The sequence below is a fragment of the Caloenas nicobarica genome, chromosome 1, assembly GCF_036013445.1.
Source record: "Caloenas nicobarica isolate bCalNic1 chromosome 1, bCalNic1.hap1, whole genome shotgun sequence".
NCBI lineage: Eukaryota > Metazoa > Chordata > Aves > Columbiformes > Columbidae > Caloenas > Caloenas nicobarica.
In genome coordinates, this window is record NC_088245.1 from 143,603,015 (window position 1) to 143,620,613 (window position 17,599).

The 17,599-nt window shown below is 38.8% G+C and overlaps 2 protein-coding genes across 10 annotated transcripts in view; one reads left to right on the forward strand and one right to left on the reverse strand.

Moving 5' to 3' along the window:
- Positions 1-17,599, reverse strand: part of CMSS1 (cms1 ribosomal small subunit homolog) — a 250,557-nt gene that overhangs the window by 119,296 nt on the left and 113,662 nt on the right. The gene's annotated exons all lie outside the window — the stretch shown is intronic.
- Positions 1-17,599, forward strand: part of FILIP1L (filamin A interacting protein 1 like) — a 215,149-nt gene that overhangs the window by 87,368 nt on the left and 110,182 nt on the right. For all 9 annotated transcript variants that reach the window (XM_065657263.1, XM_065657255.1, XM_065657247.1 and 6 more), the window contains one exon: positions 15,286-15,371. The gene's annotated coding sequence lies outside the window, so the exon portion shown is untranslated. The remainder of the gene's footprint in view (positions 1-15,285; positions 15,372-17,599) is intronic.

Genomic DNA, 17,599 nt, shown 5'->3' on the forward strand with positions numbered 1-17,599 from the left:
TTAATAAAAAGCAGGAGCTAAACAAAAGGGAAAGGATTAATTGCTAAACTCCACATTTTCCTTCCTAGAGCTTGAGATATTTGTATGTAATTTTTTAATCTCAGATTAAAAATGAGGGGAGAGTGGGCAGCTCTTGCTCCTTTTCCCTTCTGACATCTGACTAGCTAAATGGACCAACATACAGAGGATTAGAAGAACTGTTAGGACAATGACTGAGGAGCAAAATGTTTCACACTGTCAACAAAAAAGGACTACACAAAGATGAGAGCTATGTCTACAAGTTCAGTATTATGTTGCCCAAATAATTTTTTTCTACAGAATGTTAACCAAGCACAGACATGAAGAAAGTATCATTCACTTCTTAATACACAGATTTTAGTTAAAATAATCTGGAGGGTTTTAAAGAAATCAAAGCACATTAAATATTATATGCACTGCATAACAGTGTTTATAAAAGACATGGCAAATGCACCTCCCTGAACCACAGCCACCATGACTAGCATATCCTTAAACAGGAATGTATCTTTCAGACCTCCATTTGGATTCCTCATTACAATAAAAATGCATCTAACTTGTAAATTAAGAGGGTTTGTTTGTTTGTTTGGAGCTTTTTTTTAATGTCTTTGTGGACAGAAATATTATGATTGACCTCTGCTAAGTACAAGCATTTGGAGGCATAGCCATTCCAACTGCCTTACATTCTCAGTGTGCAGCAATGGATTTCTTGGGGAAACAAACAAACAAACAAACAAACCACCCTGTAACTATTTGGACACAGTTCTGAAAGCAACAGTGAAAATTAAGAAAGCAGCTTTCCCAAAGAAGTATCTATTTTTGCCATTTTTACCATTTTAAAGCACAATGCTTACGGAATGAAATACTTCAGTCCTCTTGTGTAAACTTGTACAAATTGTTTGCTATTGATCTTTTGAGTCATATTTTGGCAGTAAACTGGTATTCTTGTAGAAAATAAAAGTACTACAGAGCAAGTGAAGTAATCTACATCTAGGAAAACTCAGGAAAGGATACAAAAATCAAAGAAAGGTAAAAAAACCCCCCAGAATATTTGTAATGAAATTTATATTTCAAAACATTATTTATAATCTGGACTCCATACTTTTTTTTTTCCCCATACTATGAGCCTTGCAATAATTAAAACCTTCAGAAGAGATTGATTGTTTGTTTGTAGGAACATGGCTCTTTAAAGTCACACGACAGAATTCAGATGAAAGAAAGAAGTGTTTCTACCTGTACTCAAGATGTTGGGCTATAAACCACTTTCTTAACTGAATGACAAAGTGACTCTATAAAACCAGGGCAAAAACTGATCTCAAGGAAGTGAGATCTACATTTTTTTTCACAGTGGATTCTTCTTTCCTCCTTGCCTCCAAGCTACTGTCTATTCAGAAAAAAGGAAAATTGCACTATAGCAAGGCCATCCATATGGCTCAGGCTTGTGCTGTGTGTGCAGCGTCAATGCAACATTCCCCCTCTACTTCTGTTGTAGCCCAAATTAGGTGCCACGGTGTCCATGTTTCTGGGGTACATAACACTGAGTGGCAGTTTGGACAGAAGCAGGAGGAGCCTATGGAGGAAGGTCGCTGACAGAGGGAAACTAATGCAATGCTCTCGACTGGTAATTAAAGGTTTGCTCAGCCTCAAACTCTCAAATGTGGTTAAGTCTTTAACCAACTAAAGAGATAGCCAGCAAAGGACAACAGTGAGTGAGAGAAGGAACACAGGGGCAAGAGTGTAAGTGAGAGCGTGCACCGAAGATGGAACACGTGTGCTGCTTCTTCCTTTTCTCCTCTCAGGTTTCTCCTATCAATGGAGAACTGCTACCTAAGGGCTCCAATCTCTTCAAAGGCTGGTTACTCTTAAAATAAGAAGATGGTCAAGGCTAATATGTAGAGAACAACCGGAAGAATCTTACAGTTAAATCCTAGGTTAAGGTTTTCTTATCTCTCTGACACAGGGACTCACTCGTATCTTTTCTTCCTCCTTTTCATGCCACCAGTGTCACTGCCTGTCTATTCTCCCCTCCCTGTCACACTGCTTCCCACCCCTTCCTCTTTGCCACCTGGGAACCAGTTGTGTGGGGAGCTGTCAAGATGAGGATGAACACCATGCATCCATTTCTGGGCAGCTACAAGCTTTCCCTCTTGGAATAAAGCATCTCAAACTTCAGAGTTCATTTGAGAACATCACTAATTGCCGTTCAGATGGAATGGCAAGGAAGAAAACGTATTTTAAGACTCGATAAAATTAAAATTCACACAACTTGCACTGACTTTTTCAGAGGCTGAAACCCACGTAAAATCTGTTAGAATACTAAGTGAGAGATTTTTGCCTGACATTACACAAAGGATTGGACTAGATGTGTACAAAGGGTCCCTCTGACTAAGTTGTGGTAATACAGATGCCAGAGGATTTTAAAGATCAGGATTATTTCCCAGAATTAATTATACTATTTCTTGTTTTAGTTTTGGTCTTCTAAGAACAGACAAAACCCAAAGGAATATTATGCACACACACACAGCGGCCCAGTGCCTGCGCGTAGATACTGTCCAAGTGACATTGCTTTGACCAAGGAGATAGCAATACCTCTGTTTCTATTAATTCTCTATTAAGAATCACAAGATGCAAATTTCCAGCATTACCTCATGCCTGACCCTCTCACTGATTAATTAAAACTGTATATGTATAGGAAAAAGAACAAAAAAGCAGAACTGTGATACTATGAACCAAGAGTGTCCCTGATAAAAGAAACGGACTGCTGTTCTCAACTCCTTTCCATAGGTTGATTGTGAATTGTAACTAGACAAGATCTCCTTTTTCAAGCTTCCAGCAACTGGCAAACATGTCTAATGCACAGGAAGTCATATTTATAGTTGCATCACTCTCCACAATATACCAATTCTCTTGTAATCAGAAGTCGTCTCTAAGCCTGCTAAATGAAAGATCTTTTTCCTTGGGATTTAAGCCTTTTAACAGGAAGTTTCCAAATCTACAGTTGGTAATGGCTGTGGAAGGGAAAGCACAGCACAGTACAGCCCCACAGCATTACTGAGCAGTAAACTTATCAGACTTTGGGGTTTTTTTCAAAAAAGCCAAACAGCTCCACAATTCTACTACCGCAACCCGTGTTAATTACTCTGTTGAATCATCATATAATTTACAATATGTGTTTAACTTACCTACTTTTTGCTATCTAGCTTTAAATTCTTCTCGGGTATAGATAGATGAACTTATTACTACATATGCTTTGGTATATACTTGGGCGAGGACTTTGCGCGTGCAGATATTCCACAGGAAATCTGAATCTGCACGCTCAGCCTCATTAAAGGAAAACCTATTCCAAACTTCTTCAGACTACTGCAGGTGACAGTTAATAATTTCCTTGTGCATTTGTACTGTCACCCTGCATATAGATAGAAAAGTATGAAGAAAAAAGCCAAACACCTCTTTGAAATTTTCAAATTATCTTCCAGCAACCGTATCAGAGTATTTTAAAGGGCACAACATTAGTCTTGGCCAAGGACTCCTCCTCCTCCCTTAAATACAGACAAAAAGAATACCACTTTTTAAGGAAGATAGAAAAAGAGATTCATACTTTACCAAAGGAGAAATTCTTCAAAAGCAAAACATCACTGCAAAAGTCATTCTTACCTAAAATGGAAAGAAAAGAGAGGGGAAAGTAAATAAGATTAAGAATCATCCCTTGGAGCATTGCACCTTCAAAACACAAAAAATTCCCAAACAATATTTTACAGACATTATGACAGCGTGGAACAAATCTAAAGAAAACAAGCTCCACCAGAACAGGAAATTGCAATTTCTTTGAAACAATAATTAACCTTAAGAAGGAAACCACTACTAATATAAACAAACAAGTAATAAAGGAAACCCTTTTACCACAGGGAAACCTGTTTTAAAGCAGCGGAACAAGGGAATATAAAAAGCTTGCCAGAAGTGACGGGTCTCAGAAGAAAATCGGAGCAATTCTGTAGCAAGGATCATGCACACGCAGCCTTCAGATAGGTCATTTTCAAGGTGGAGGCTGGACCACCAGAAATTTAGTAACTTTTAAACAGAGGACTCGAATTTAAGCTGAATGTAATCTCATGTGCTGGCACTTACATATAATCAGGAGTAGTCTGAAGGATATGTAGCAGGCTAAATTGCTTTTATAATCATAGCTTTTGACGCCCAATCCTTGTCATTTATAAATAACTTCAGTTATAGTAAGCATTTTGGTGATTACTTCATTCTCTTAAATGGGAATCAAAAATGGGGTAATATGAAAAATCAGAAACTTGAACTTTTTTCATCAGAAGATTACAATTTCAAAATTTTTCATGAGAAACATGCATACAAAATTGAAAGCAGGTCTGATTTTTAGAATTTAAAATCATTACTTTTTACATAAAAACTTATTCTCAAACCTAAGTATTGAGTTTTGCTTCCTCTTTCTGCTTGAAATTCTTACATAGTTGCAAGTGAGTAGTAGTCCTCTTGTATTTACTGATATTCCAGTGGGAAAAGCAAGTTCAGAGGGGTATAAGAAAGCTGTAACTAAAATAAATACTAAAAACAGAAACCATTTTTGTTTCAGACGTTAAGTCAACTATCTGCAAGCAACAGTGCTTCAGACTGTCCTTATTTGTTCTTGTTTATTACTCTGGTGCCCTTTGTGGTTTCTAGTATTTTGGCAACTGGAACATACACAATAAAGCTAGCAACTCAACAAAAGTTTAGTGAAGGCAACCCTAATTTGATTTTTAAACCCAACACAGAATAGAGCAAGCAGCTCTACAAACAGTGGAACCAACGTGGTTTGGCTTCCTATGCATTTGTGTGCTATGGGGATTTGAAAAAGCTTCAGTAACTACACAAGCTCGCACTAAGACCTCTCTCTTCCACCTGGGAAGCCACTGTCATGAAATTTATTGACAGTTACTATCATCAAAATCTCTTGTTGCTCAACTCTTTCATCCCCCTCACTGGGAATGACTGTCAGACAGACAGATAAAAGTCCTTCTTCCCTAGAAAAACAAGCCAATGAGAGAAGTACCAGACCCACTACTTTTACGTAGATTTATTCAAATTTGCAAAGTGGCATTTAATTAAGAAAAAATACTTTCCTGCTCTCCAAACCAGCTTCTTAACACTATAGCAATGTTAAGTTTTGTGACTTCTTGTTATTTTCTACACACCTTTAAGGAGGATCACTACAAGAGAAAAACCCTTATACGATGCTAAAACAGATCCACAGTCAGCAAACTCCAATACTTACCTAAAAGGAGATTTTGGTAAAGTCAGAAATGGAAAATATTTGTTATGGAGATCTGAAACACAGATATACCACCTGTGCCTCATTGCCCTCACAAAGTGAGTTTTTTCCTAACTCTCCTAAAGGGATTTGGGAAATGGAAATTTCCAAAGCTAGATGAACGGCAGAAAATAACATGTCCAAATTAAGAATGTCACAGAGTTGCACTCAGGAAGCTTAAGAGATAATCTCTGGAAACACCTTCTCAAATGGAAAAATGGTGGCAGCAGCAATCATGGGAGATGAGGGAAAGTCAGGCCTATCTAGAAACAAGACAAAGCCCTCAATTCCCAGAAGGAAAATTGGAGCAACGATGAAGGAAGATTGCTGATGGTTAAATTATGCACTTTTCTCACACTGCTAAACCAAAAAGCAACAGTGCATTCAGAAACCCTCTGCTTTACTCCATAACTTGAGCTCACCAAGGGCTCCCAGGTGGCTGAGCAGGAAGCCAGAAAGCTCAAGTGGGCCACAACAACCCTGCAAGGGGGTGTTCTTAAGATACAAGCAGACCACCAACAAACCAGGTACAAAGGCTTTGCTTCTGTGAAAGAGCTGACAGAGGTAGAGTTTCAGAAGAACTGCAAGAAATCTCGAGGCAGAGATGGTGTCTGGGCTCTTCTCAAAAGCCAGAAGGAACCAAAAGAAAGGTTCCTGGCACAGACCCTGCACTGCTGTTCCACAAGCATAAACCATCTCGTTTTGACACTTGAGGCCTTCACAGCACAATTTTTGAGCATCATGCCTACCCTAAGATCATAATTTTCTTCTAATGCCACTTGTTCTATTATTATTTTTTTTTAACTCCGAGATTCTCCATATCATTCTGGCATCCTGTAATGAGAGATTGCTCAACTGATGAATGGATACCAAGAACATGCAAAATCTGAAAGCAGATTCTAAGAAGCATTTCTGTGCACTTTCTGTGGAAGATAAGGTGCCAACACCCAATTTAAAGAGTTTGCTGTAGGCTTCCTATGGTCCGGGTATGACAAATGTACCCAGGCATCTTTTACACCACAAAAGGTCACAGGAAGAAAGGCGCACACAACAAAAATAAAATACTAGATCTTCCCTGTTTTGGAGACTTCCCAGGGCTTTTTCTGAATATGTAGGATACTAATGTTGGCCTTTTGCATCCCCCTATGCATGTTGATCTTTGATCAAATACAAGAGAAGAACTACTGAAGTACCAAAAAGACCATACAATGCATTTGGAAAAAGCTATCTAGCTGCACATAGAAACAAACGGTGACCTGCAGTGTTGTCAGAGAAGCTGCCTGAAGCTTGACACGACACCACAAACATCAACCAAAGAAAAGCATGTTGCAGAAGTCACATTAATCCTTAGGTAAACCTAGATTTAAGTAGTCCAATAAATAAGGCTATGAACTATAGTTCTGGCCGTTTAACCCACTTAGTTATTTTGGCTTGGTACACTTGTTATCAGGCCACCTGAGCCAGGACACTGCTCTGAACATCTGTTTCCTGCCGCTTGGGCCCTTCCTCAATCAGAGCTTCCACCGACCTCGGGAGTTTGACCAAGCCAAGGAACCAGAGGGAGCTCGCTCTCTCTCCGCAGACTGTTTGTGCTTTGAGCAGCAACTACAGTTTGACATGAACTGGAGGGTGGGCGATGTCCTGCCTCATAAACCTGCAGCAGAAGCAAAGATGGAGGTTTTACAGAATTTGTTTAAAGCCAGTTTATTTTTTCACTTCATTCAGTGCCTTTCAATTTTGAAAAAGAAACTTTTTAGCATTGTTTGATTCATTTTCTAGTTGAAAGTGCAAAAGAAGAGGGGTTTAAATGAAAAGCAAAACCAAAAATCAATCAGTTCTACAGCCGAGGCACTGGCTATTTAGCCAGCAGAAAACAAAAGCCAGAAACACCATTTCACTGCTCAAGCTGAAAGACAGATTCTAGATACACAGCCCACATAAAGGCACGTGTCAAACAATATGCTTGATTTTTACTTAAACACTGAGTCACTGAATAAAATCTGCTACTCTTTTATGTAAACGGTTCCTTTAAAAGCAGCAAAACAATACAGACAACATTAAACTGGACATGAACTTTTACCATCCCCATTCAGGCATCTATGTATCGTTAACTTCATTAGCATATATTGCAATGTATGCAAAATGTGCTGCATGTTGCATTAGAGAACTTTTTTATTTTTTAAAGGTTTTTCAATGATATGTTTACATAAGAATTTACTCATCTGCTGCATCTTTTGAGACTAGTGGATCATAGGATGAGTTTGTTTTCTTCTAAGATATGTTCGAAAAATGTAATCAGAAAGTGCATATAAAATTTTATCTCAGGCATCAGTATGGCCTTTATTAGAAGTAGTTGAGAGGTATGCCTTATAGAAATAAATTGGTGGGGGGGCGGTTTCTGTCTAATTATTCACTTTGACCATTCTTTTCTCTTAAGGGAATGTTATTACCAAGAAATGCCACTTAGATAAGTATCAAGGTTGTTTACATTCTACACAAATGTTAGGATCTCAAGCTTTCATTTTTCAAAATGTCAAAAAGTAAGGGGGATGATGCTGTGCTTGTAAAAACGTTCTTTATTAACAGAATGAGTCTCATGGCATTTTCAGTTTTCCACAAGACATTTCTGTCTATCATTTTAGAACTTTTTCCCCACACATCGTGTTCCTGATATAGGCTTTGGCAGGTTGCAAGATATGAGCTGGCTGGAAGATGATAGCTTGTTTTCAGCATAACCTTCTGCTATTAAACATTGAGCACTTTTTGCACAAGATATTTCAGACTGAGCAGCACAAACGCAGAAAAGACAATAGATTTAGTTGAGGAAAGCTGAAGTCCCAAGGGATGTCAAAGACTTTGTGACAGTTTTACAGATAAAACAAGGGAATCTTGAAAAAATAATCAGCGTTTCTTGCAAATTCTAAATTGTCTTCATTCTGGTCTTGAGAGCATTTGACAGCAGACTTTCTATCAAGTTTGGTAGAACATCAATACAGACACTCTCTGAGGAACCTGTAGTTAAAGAAAACACATACACAAATAGCAGAACAAATAACTGATCTTCGAGTACAAAAGAGGTGCAAGTCAGCCAGCCCGTGATAAGGGAATGACCATGACTTCAGAGAACATGCTCGCATGTTGTCTTCATCAGTAAGATCAATTTCCTGGTTACTCTGTCAAGGAGTAAATAGGTGGACCGAAGTTGATGGGAACAGTTGTACCTGCAGCCCAAGGAAGTTTCAAAAGGTGGAGACAGCATCATAAACTTGCCATTTGTATTTTGTAAGCTTATATCTGTGCAAATGCACAAGAAGAAACAGGAGGCTTTACTGACAGACAGAAACTGACTCATGGTCCTGTCGCAAAGCTTACTAACGTCCTAACACTACCATTGCTAAACCTGTGAACGTGAAAAAGACTTCAGCTGATAAAAATCAGAATTCACGTAAGGACAGAGAAAGTTTCTAAAGCTGCCTGAACCACAGATACATCTAACAGAGCTTTCCATTTAGCATTATGGTCAGCTATCTGTAAGAAGCGTATTTAATGTTTCACAAACACAGAGTTTAAAACAAAAGTGCTGCTAATCAGATCTGGCAGGAAAGGGAGAAATGCATACATAGAATGAGGTAAGTGTGATCTTGCCCAGCTGAAGAACAGGGAATGGCAGGGCTTCAGGCCATGACTCACACAGCCACTAAACAGTAGAGAGCTAGAGATAATTCTCAGGTAAACTTTGCATGAGCCACTACGTCATCCCACTCTACCCTTCCTGCATTAATCATGTCATTAGTAACCTGACGCAGCCTGAGAAGAATGTCTGATTTACAGGGAGCAGAGCAATGCTAACAGAACAAACCCTTTGGCAGGTCAAAAAAGGAAAGACACACCTAAATTTCATTTTAGTTCAAACCACATCCTAGAAGAACAAGAAAACTAGGGAAAAAAAAAATATATATCTATCTTCCCACTGTGAGATTGCGTACTCGTTAAAAGTTCCTGATGAACCAGTTACTGAGAGTACAAATACGAAGGATACGCAAGAGCACACCGATAAAGAACCAGCCTGAACACATACCCAAACAAAGAGAAAAAACAAAACAAAACAAGCTTTCTTTTGAAGTTTTCATCACAATTACATAATTTCCACATTAGTCTAGATGTTTTTAAATATCTTTTATAGCGTACAGTTGTGAATCAATTGTACAATGAGTACTGAGAAAGTGTACTGTTAGGAAAGATTCACATCCCAGCCAGGTATCTTGGTTACTCCACTAAATTAAGGACAAGGGAAAATGCTGGGGCAAGAGAAAAATGTACAATTTCAGAATTTCTTTTTAAAATTATTATTCACTCTGGATTGATAGCAGTCACTTTAATAAATGCAGCTATCGATTAAAATATTGCATATGGCTATTTCACCTTAAATAGCTCCAAAAAGTAACGGTCATTTGAAGGAAGGGCAGATCACTTTCATTCTCTCTGAAGCAAATAAAAACCTCTGTGGATTACATTAAAAGCAGAATGAAATTATCCTTAAGTTTCTTGAAGCAAAGAAAATTATCACTCAGAACATGCAAGGGGTGCAGGCAGCAGCAGCGTTCAAAAAGTCCACAAGAGTCATTTTACAGTAGCAATTTCAGAAGAGCATCCACAGCAAACACGTACTGAAGTTTCTCTAAGGGTATGGAAACCTTTTGGGGTTTAGTTCAGTTTCTCATGACTTCATCTGCTTCTAAGTCTTCCTAACTAGGCTGCCTATTTTCTTAATATTTCCTTCCCATAGAACACTACCTTATCCCTCACCTTCCTCTCATTTTATCTTAGCGTCAGTACAGTGAACTGCCAAAGCAGAGTCAGAAGAAAATGATTTCATCTCCTCTTCTCCTTCGTCTTTGACCCACTACAACGGCCGCACATGAGCTACTGATACCTAAATCTAATTGTTTTGTTCTGACTGATTATTCATAGCATCTCTTCCTCAGTATTAAAAGTAACATATAAAATATTACTGATTTTAAAGCTATAACATATAAAATATTACTGATTTTAAAGCTAAAGTGTTAAGACAATACATCAAAATGTTAGTGGAATGCAAATTAACAAAGAAAATACAACATTCATCTTCTGACATCAATTTGGAAAGCTTTTCCATTGCGTCATGACAGTAGACCTACATCTCTCATTAAAATTTAAATCAAGATTGTTTGAAGGCTTTCTCAGCTTACATAAAAGGGCATGTACCTTTCCTGGCTTCTTGTTTTAAAGCCAACAGTGACTTGAGAGAAGCGAAAACCTGTTTTGTCCCTGATAGTTGTTCAAGGTAATTAGCTGGAAAACACAAGCAATCCCAAATCTGAAATAGGCAGTAATTTGCCCTACAAGTAATCCCTTTGTCCTCAGTTTTTTGAAGGTCAGCTAGAGACTATGTGGGCAACACAGAAAAATCTCTCAGAAGAGTCCCTACTTAGATAAACAGCATTTGCCAGAAAATGGTAGGTTGGTAAGAGTGATCTGTTCGTGCTTCATTCAGCAAAGGTGTTAAGGACAGTTTCACAACTTCCGTTTATTTTGAGAGGAGTGGGGGTGTCTGGTTTGTTCTTTTTTTAATTAAGACCTTCTGAAACCAAAGAAAAGATTTAGAGATACAATGCCAACAACATAATGCATATTCCATAGTGTATATGAGCACCCTGGGAAAAACCTGCACTCTGATAAACAACAGATACGGTTTTCCCCTGCCTGCAGGAGTATAAACCAGGCTCATAGTTTACACCTAATCTAATGGTGGCTTTCAAAACAAACCCATTTCAGACATAACTAGCAAATACTCCTCTTCCCACTCTGCATCCAAATCTTTCTCTTGAAAAAAAGGCCTTCTTCCCTGACGAAGACTTCAAGGATATCTTCCAAATCTGCCAACAGCTTGCATTACATAGTACACCTAAGAATTTTAAACTGACCTTTGTCCCCTCCGAGAAAGCCGTCAGTCTGTTCCAAACGACCCACGCACATTCATCAGAAAGCCAAAGCTCCCAGAAACTCTTTCAAATACATAATGTATCTGTCCCATGGGGTGAGTCTGTGTGTGTCTCTACGCACAAACGGAAGGGTGAAAAGAGCTTTGCACAGTCTTGACTGTCCCACAGCACGCATCTGGTCCTTAGGGGCCTTTCCCTATACCTTGCTCTGTGGCACTGCTTCCTTCCATGTTCACATCTAAAAGGGGTCTCGAAAATTTACTCACAACTGGGAAGTAACACACAGGTGCACTTTGCCAGCACAGGCTGTAGAAAGGGAAGGAGGAGGAACACCCGCAGCCCACTGACACTGCACACCTACCGTAGTGAGGCTCCTGGGCTGGGAACACGCCGTATGAACACCTGCCCCAGGAGCTGCTCTTTCCCCAAGGGAGCATGCAGCAGAGCCTGGGCGGCTCTTGTATGCCCCGTGCAAATGCGCAGGGTTTTCTGGTGGTGGGAACTGAATTTGCTATCTCTGCCAACTTAAAAATCTATCCCTAGTGAGGAAAACCAAAAACAAAGGAACAAAACAGACAATGGCTTCAGAGACTCCAGAGGAATGTAATGACTATAACAAAAGGCAATCGCAGTAATGTGACAAGGGTTTATTAACGGATCAAAAAACAGGCTGAAATGACTCAGACGCAGAATCAAAACCCAGCAGGACAGCTCTAAACCTCCTTCAGAGATTGTAGGCCTTCATGCAGTTTGTATTCATGTTCTCTTGGAAAGGACCATAAAAAAGAAGGCTCTATTTGCTCCTTCACCTCTCGATCAGAAGGGCTTCCTACCAGAGCAGGGCAGCACCACTATCCCTTTTTAGCAGAGCAGAAACAGGCTCAGAAGCATCAAGCTACCCTTTTAATGAAGGGTAGTGAGGCAGAGCAGAGCACAAACACCTCCTACTAAACTGCCACTGGTGCAATGCAAATTATTTTCTTGAAGTGATTGTAAAACTACAGTAAGGAAATACTGGTTGACAGAAGTTTGTACAACTACTACCAAAAGAGCACATAAACAGGCTATAATTGTGGAGAGAGGTGACAACTTAGGTATTTTATCCCATTCGTTCAAGGGAGGGCATGTCTAATCATCTTAAATACAGCCTTGCTCCACTGAAACACTACTTACCTTTGCCCCAATTAGGAAGCAAGACTTTCATACACCCTATACACTTCAATATTTCAGCTTGTTCATTAACGCATATGTTGGTGTCATTCCAAGTATACCAGGGACAGCAGCGTGTTGTGATTTTGAGCAGTTCTACATTCACATGTAACTACTCAACAACACTTACACCTTCAAGCCATCCAAGCCAGGCCTCCTCTCAATTATCCACCTTAAATAGATCAGTAACACAAAGGTTAAAATCATGAATTCAACAAAAATCTCAATTCCTTAGTAACAACGATTAAAAAAAAAAAAAATCAAGTCCTACTCCTTTCACTAACAAATCCACAGATTTTCTAACAGAGCTTTCTAAGCAGCAAGACATTGTCTTCCCTGATGTTCCATGTACACCACGGAACAGCCTTTGAAGGGGACAATCACAGCACTCAGGTTTTAGCTTCTTTCCAATTACCAAGTCAGGTACCAAATTCTTCTATATATTTGATGGAGAGGTAAATGCCTACAAGAGTGTTTTACCTGGATGCCTAAAGATGGAGGACAAAAACCAGAATACATTGGGATCAAAAAGGGACAGTCACAGACCTGGCAGGAATTATGAACAGAACAGAAAAGAAACCCACCACGTATTGGACAGGGGTGAGACCTGGAACAGACCTCTCTCCACAGTTGCCAAAAATTAAACTTGCTGCAAACCATTACTCAAAGAGTAACTCAAAATAGCAAAGAGCTATTTGGTTCTTAAATAAAACACTATGACCATGTGTCAAGAAGCATTACATCATCATAGTATGACTCAAGTACTTGTGAAAGCTATGTAAAAAGTCTCCTCTAACCCTGCTTGGAGGGTCGAATTCTAGCAAGAAATCCCTGAGATCCTGCAACCATTTTCTTGGGATCTAGCATATTGGACAAGTCACTGGTCTTAACGAGTGCACCAATTTACATCTAGTATTGTCTTAATACCCTCTGCTCTGACTAAAGACAAAAAAGGATCATCAAGCATCTAATTGTGCCATGCTGAAAATCAGGAAAATATTTTTTTCTCTTCTTTGAAGAAGCAGCACAGAATTTCCTTACATATATCTTCTTGTTAGTCAAAACTAGCCCAATATACTTTGAAGAAAAACAAACCAGACTTAAATAATACATTTAACTTCACTGATACAAGAAAATAAGTTAATTAAATGTTTTGTGATTGAAGGGTAAAGGAGATAGATGGATTGACATCCTTTCCCATATCTTACAACACTAGATGATTCTGTAAGGTGCATATTTAAACAGTGGTTCACAGAAACTTTCCTAATAGAGTCAAATAGTTTTAACCAACAATTAGTAAAACAGGATTCTGGTTTTATCTGTCTTCTGTGACTTCATCAGTAACTGTTCAGTAATTACAGAAAGTTTCTCAAAGGTTAGCCATTTTGATTTTAGAGCCTAAATTCTATGTTTCACTGTCAAAAATTAGGAGCTTAAATCAGAAAGCCACTACAGATCCAAAATCTTACACCTGTAATGTTAAAAAGCAAAAAACCCATAAAAATATAAGTGAAAACATAGTACATCTATAGTTTTCAAACTCTGAAATGTTTCTTTCGTTAAGAGGTGTTATTACAGTTATTATGGTATTTGTTATCTTATTATAATAGCTGATAGAAAAATGATCAAATGGCACATTACTTGAAAAAGTATGAGGAACACTATTGTGGGAATACCTGAGACTACCTGACATTGACATGGAAGAGGAGACAATTCATCACACCCAAAAGGCAGTGAGAAATCAACATAGCCTGGTACAAGTTTAGGAAACTAAGAGTTCAAGGAAGAGTTATCCAGAACACATGAACTAACCCAGACTAACCGGTGCCTTCTCCCTCTACTCTGTCATTATCTATCAGTAATAGATGGTTTAATACTAGAAATATATTATGTGGTTTTCACTCTTGGCAATAAGTTACAGAAACAGCAGGCAAATACAAAATATAATTCGGTTTGAAGGAACGGCATGCGTATATTATGTGAGTTGCTACCAGCAAATAACAAAAAAACGCCTTCCTGTGTCCAAATAATACCACCTTCCTTCCCTTTCCTGTTACATCTTTGGTTCATCTTCTAAAAACGCACATCATACTCGTTTCATTGCTCAGTGTGTTGCAGGGCTGAACTGACTTTCACCCAGGTCTTCCACTCAGTTTCCTGCCTTCATCTTCCTTTGCACGTCACCTGAGTTCTTTGGTCACATCTCCGTAAAAAAGACAAACCATTGCTAGTATGCCATTCAACACTGGTACCGCAGTGTTCTTTCCCCTCCCAGAGCTGCCTGGCTGAGGGCTACACTTTTCAAAAAGTCCTTTGGGATCGGTGACGTAGCTTCATGAACCAGTGAATTCCCAAAGATGAAATTATCTATGTAAGTTCTAGCAGCTAGAATTTGCTCACTCTCTACCAATGCAAACAAATGTTTTTGAAGCTAGAAGAGAATACAGAAAAAAAAGTACAGGAGAAACAAGTCTTTAAATGAGAGAAAAATCAGAGATTAAATAGCAGTGCTTTATCTCAGTATTCTTACAGGCATCTGATAGAATCCATAACAGTTAATTAGAAGAGCGTATTGTTCATGTGCAACTTTTTGAATGGTAGAATCTTTACTGGATCCAGTCTAATCCTTAATAAATTAATTTATACAGATTTATCAAGTTAATTCTGAAACAAGGACCTCTGAAGTCAAAAGAAATCTCTCAAGCAATATTTGCTTATGCTTGTTAAAAAAAAATCATAATGGACTTTTGAATTTTATTGCAGATTCATACTACGAGAGAGACAATTCTGCACACAACTAAGAGGAAATTTAGGGAAAATATCCCTATCAGCAGAAGAGCTCTGAACTGGTAGGAATTATTTTTATTTGCATGTTTTTAAGTGGGTGCTACTGAAAAATATAAATAAGATACAAGCTCAATTCTCATGTATGAATTTTTCAATAAGATGACAACAATAGGAACCTGTACATATAGGCCATTTTATGCAGATAACTTGGTAGTGAAAAAAATATATCTTTTAAAAAACAAATCATTCCTACTTTCTTGGCAAAAGCGTGGAAGACTTTCTCACACCTCCTACAGATAGTGGGTAATGCTCTATTTATCCATTTCTTTTAAATTCTAAGTCATAGAATGCAGTGAGGGTGGAGGGGGGAAAGATTTTGTTCTGCTGACTAGAGAATTCTCTTAGTCGATTAAATTAATTAAAAGCTTGTTGGATATCAAATCAGTCTTTGAATGTAAAGTAAATGTGAAAAAGTATTGTAAGTAGATTTGTATTTCTCCCGTTCTACTTTTTCAAGTCAAAGCCTCCCCTTAAAAATAGTAAATAAAAAAAATCAAAACAGTTTTGTGAATCCTCCAGATGTTTAAAAAGTGGCTTCATACAGCCAGCAATGTCATTATATTAAATACATACAGCGATTAACTCATCTGCTTTTGCCATTTGCAATGGGGTTTTTTTGACCGAAATAATGTTTCTGTAAACACATTCTGGAATTCCACTGTTCCATTTAAATTAATATGCATCTTATGGTAAGTGGCCCTGGGAAGGAGCGCGTTTCTGGTGTCTCTGCATGAAACATATACCTTCCTGAAACGCTTCCTGTCGCGCACCCGTTTTTGGATATTATCACTGTTGTCTGACAAGAATGAGGTCAGCTAGGATTGTAGAGATACTTTACAGCAGCTGTTGGGAATTTCTTTGAAACCCCACAAGGCTTTAACTCCTTAACTGCCTCACCAAAGCGGACACTGTAGTCTTGCAGGAACACTGGGAGAATGACGACTTTTCAGGGTGCACTGCCTGCCATCCACCGAGCAGTCTCAAAGTGTTAACTGAGGGATATAAAAGACTAAGCTTTTCAGGTGAGCAAAAATGAGAAAGAATATGAACGTGCCATGTGATGTGTAACCGAGAAGTGTTACCACCTTTGCAGCAGCCAGGCCCAAACAGAGCCGGAGAGGCAAGACGACATCACTTATGCAGAAGAAAGAGACACATTGTGCTTGAAAAACAGCAGAGACAGACAGACGGCCAGGTTCAAAATAGTGAGGTTTATCAGCATTCTCCCACGGAGGCACGCTTGGCTGACTCTCAGCAAATAAAACTGTCCAGTTGCTCAGTTGGGCCAATAAAGCTGAACTAAACCTGTATAAGCAGCACAGAGTACTCTGAATTCACACAGAACATAGTCATAATGCGACACACAAACTTCCATCCCCAACACCCTCACCAAACTTCCCGATGTTTTAAAACTAGCTGTCTCAGGTCAGGTTGACTGTCAGAAACCTTTCAAAATTCATTTATGAAGCTGTGTTCACAAAATCGCTAACATGAGCTCTGCGTTTGAATGAATCTTTCAGTAGCCAAAAATTTGATCTGTATCAATCATGCCCATATTTCCATTAAATGAGCCAAAATTTGCACCCATGTTATATTGGCTGTGGGAGGACAGACAGAGCCATAATGATGCAGACTGATGATATCTGCAATACAAGCTTTACTTGTACAAAAGTTAACGTGTTTAATTTTTTTTTTAAAATAGAGTAGAAAGTTCCATTCATAGTATACATTTACTCCCAATGCCTTTTCCATTGAGAAGCTTTACGATGATACAGGCTTACCACATTACCAAACTAGAGTTTCTTTATTGCTTTTTGACACACTGTGTAAGAGCTGTTCAGGGGACAAGAACTGCCCTGTGCCACACCACAATCTCTGCAACCCTGGCACCAGAGAAGCCTGTGAGAGAACAGCAACAGCAAGTGCAGAGTATGTTTGAAAAAGGCTCAGTTATGAGACTGATGAGACACAGACTGTGATCATGCGGCACAAATATCCTCACAAAATGTGACTTCCACGGCTCCTTGTTTTCCTTTTTTGCCATGTGTTCACAGGTGTCACACATCCGCCCCCTTTTTGTACAGTGAATCTAGTCTACACCTTGCTTCGAGGATACTGTGATGGTTTTGTAATTTCAACCATGACTCGGTGACAATGTTAAGGTTGGCACAGTTTTAAAAGAACAGCATTCCTCCCTAGGCTCCTTTGGCAGCAAGCAACTTAGCTCATC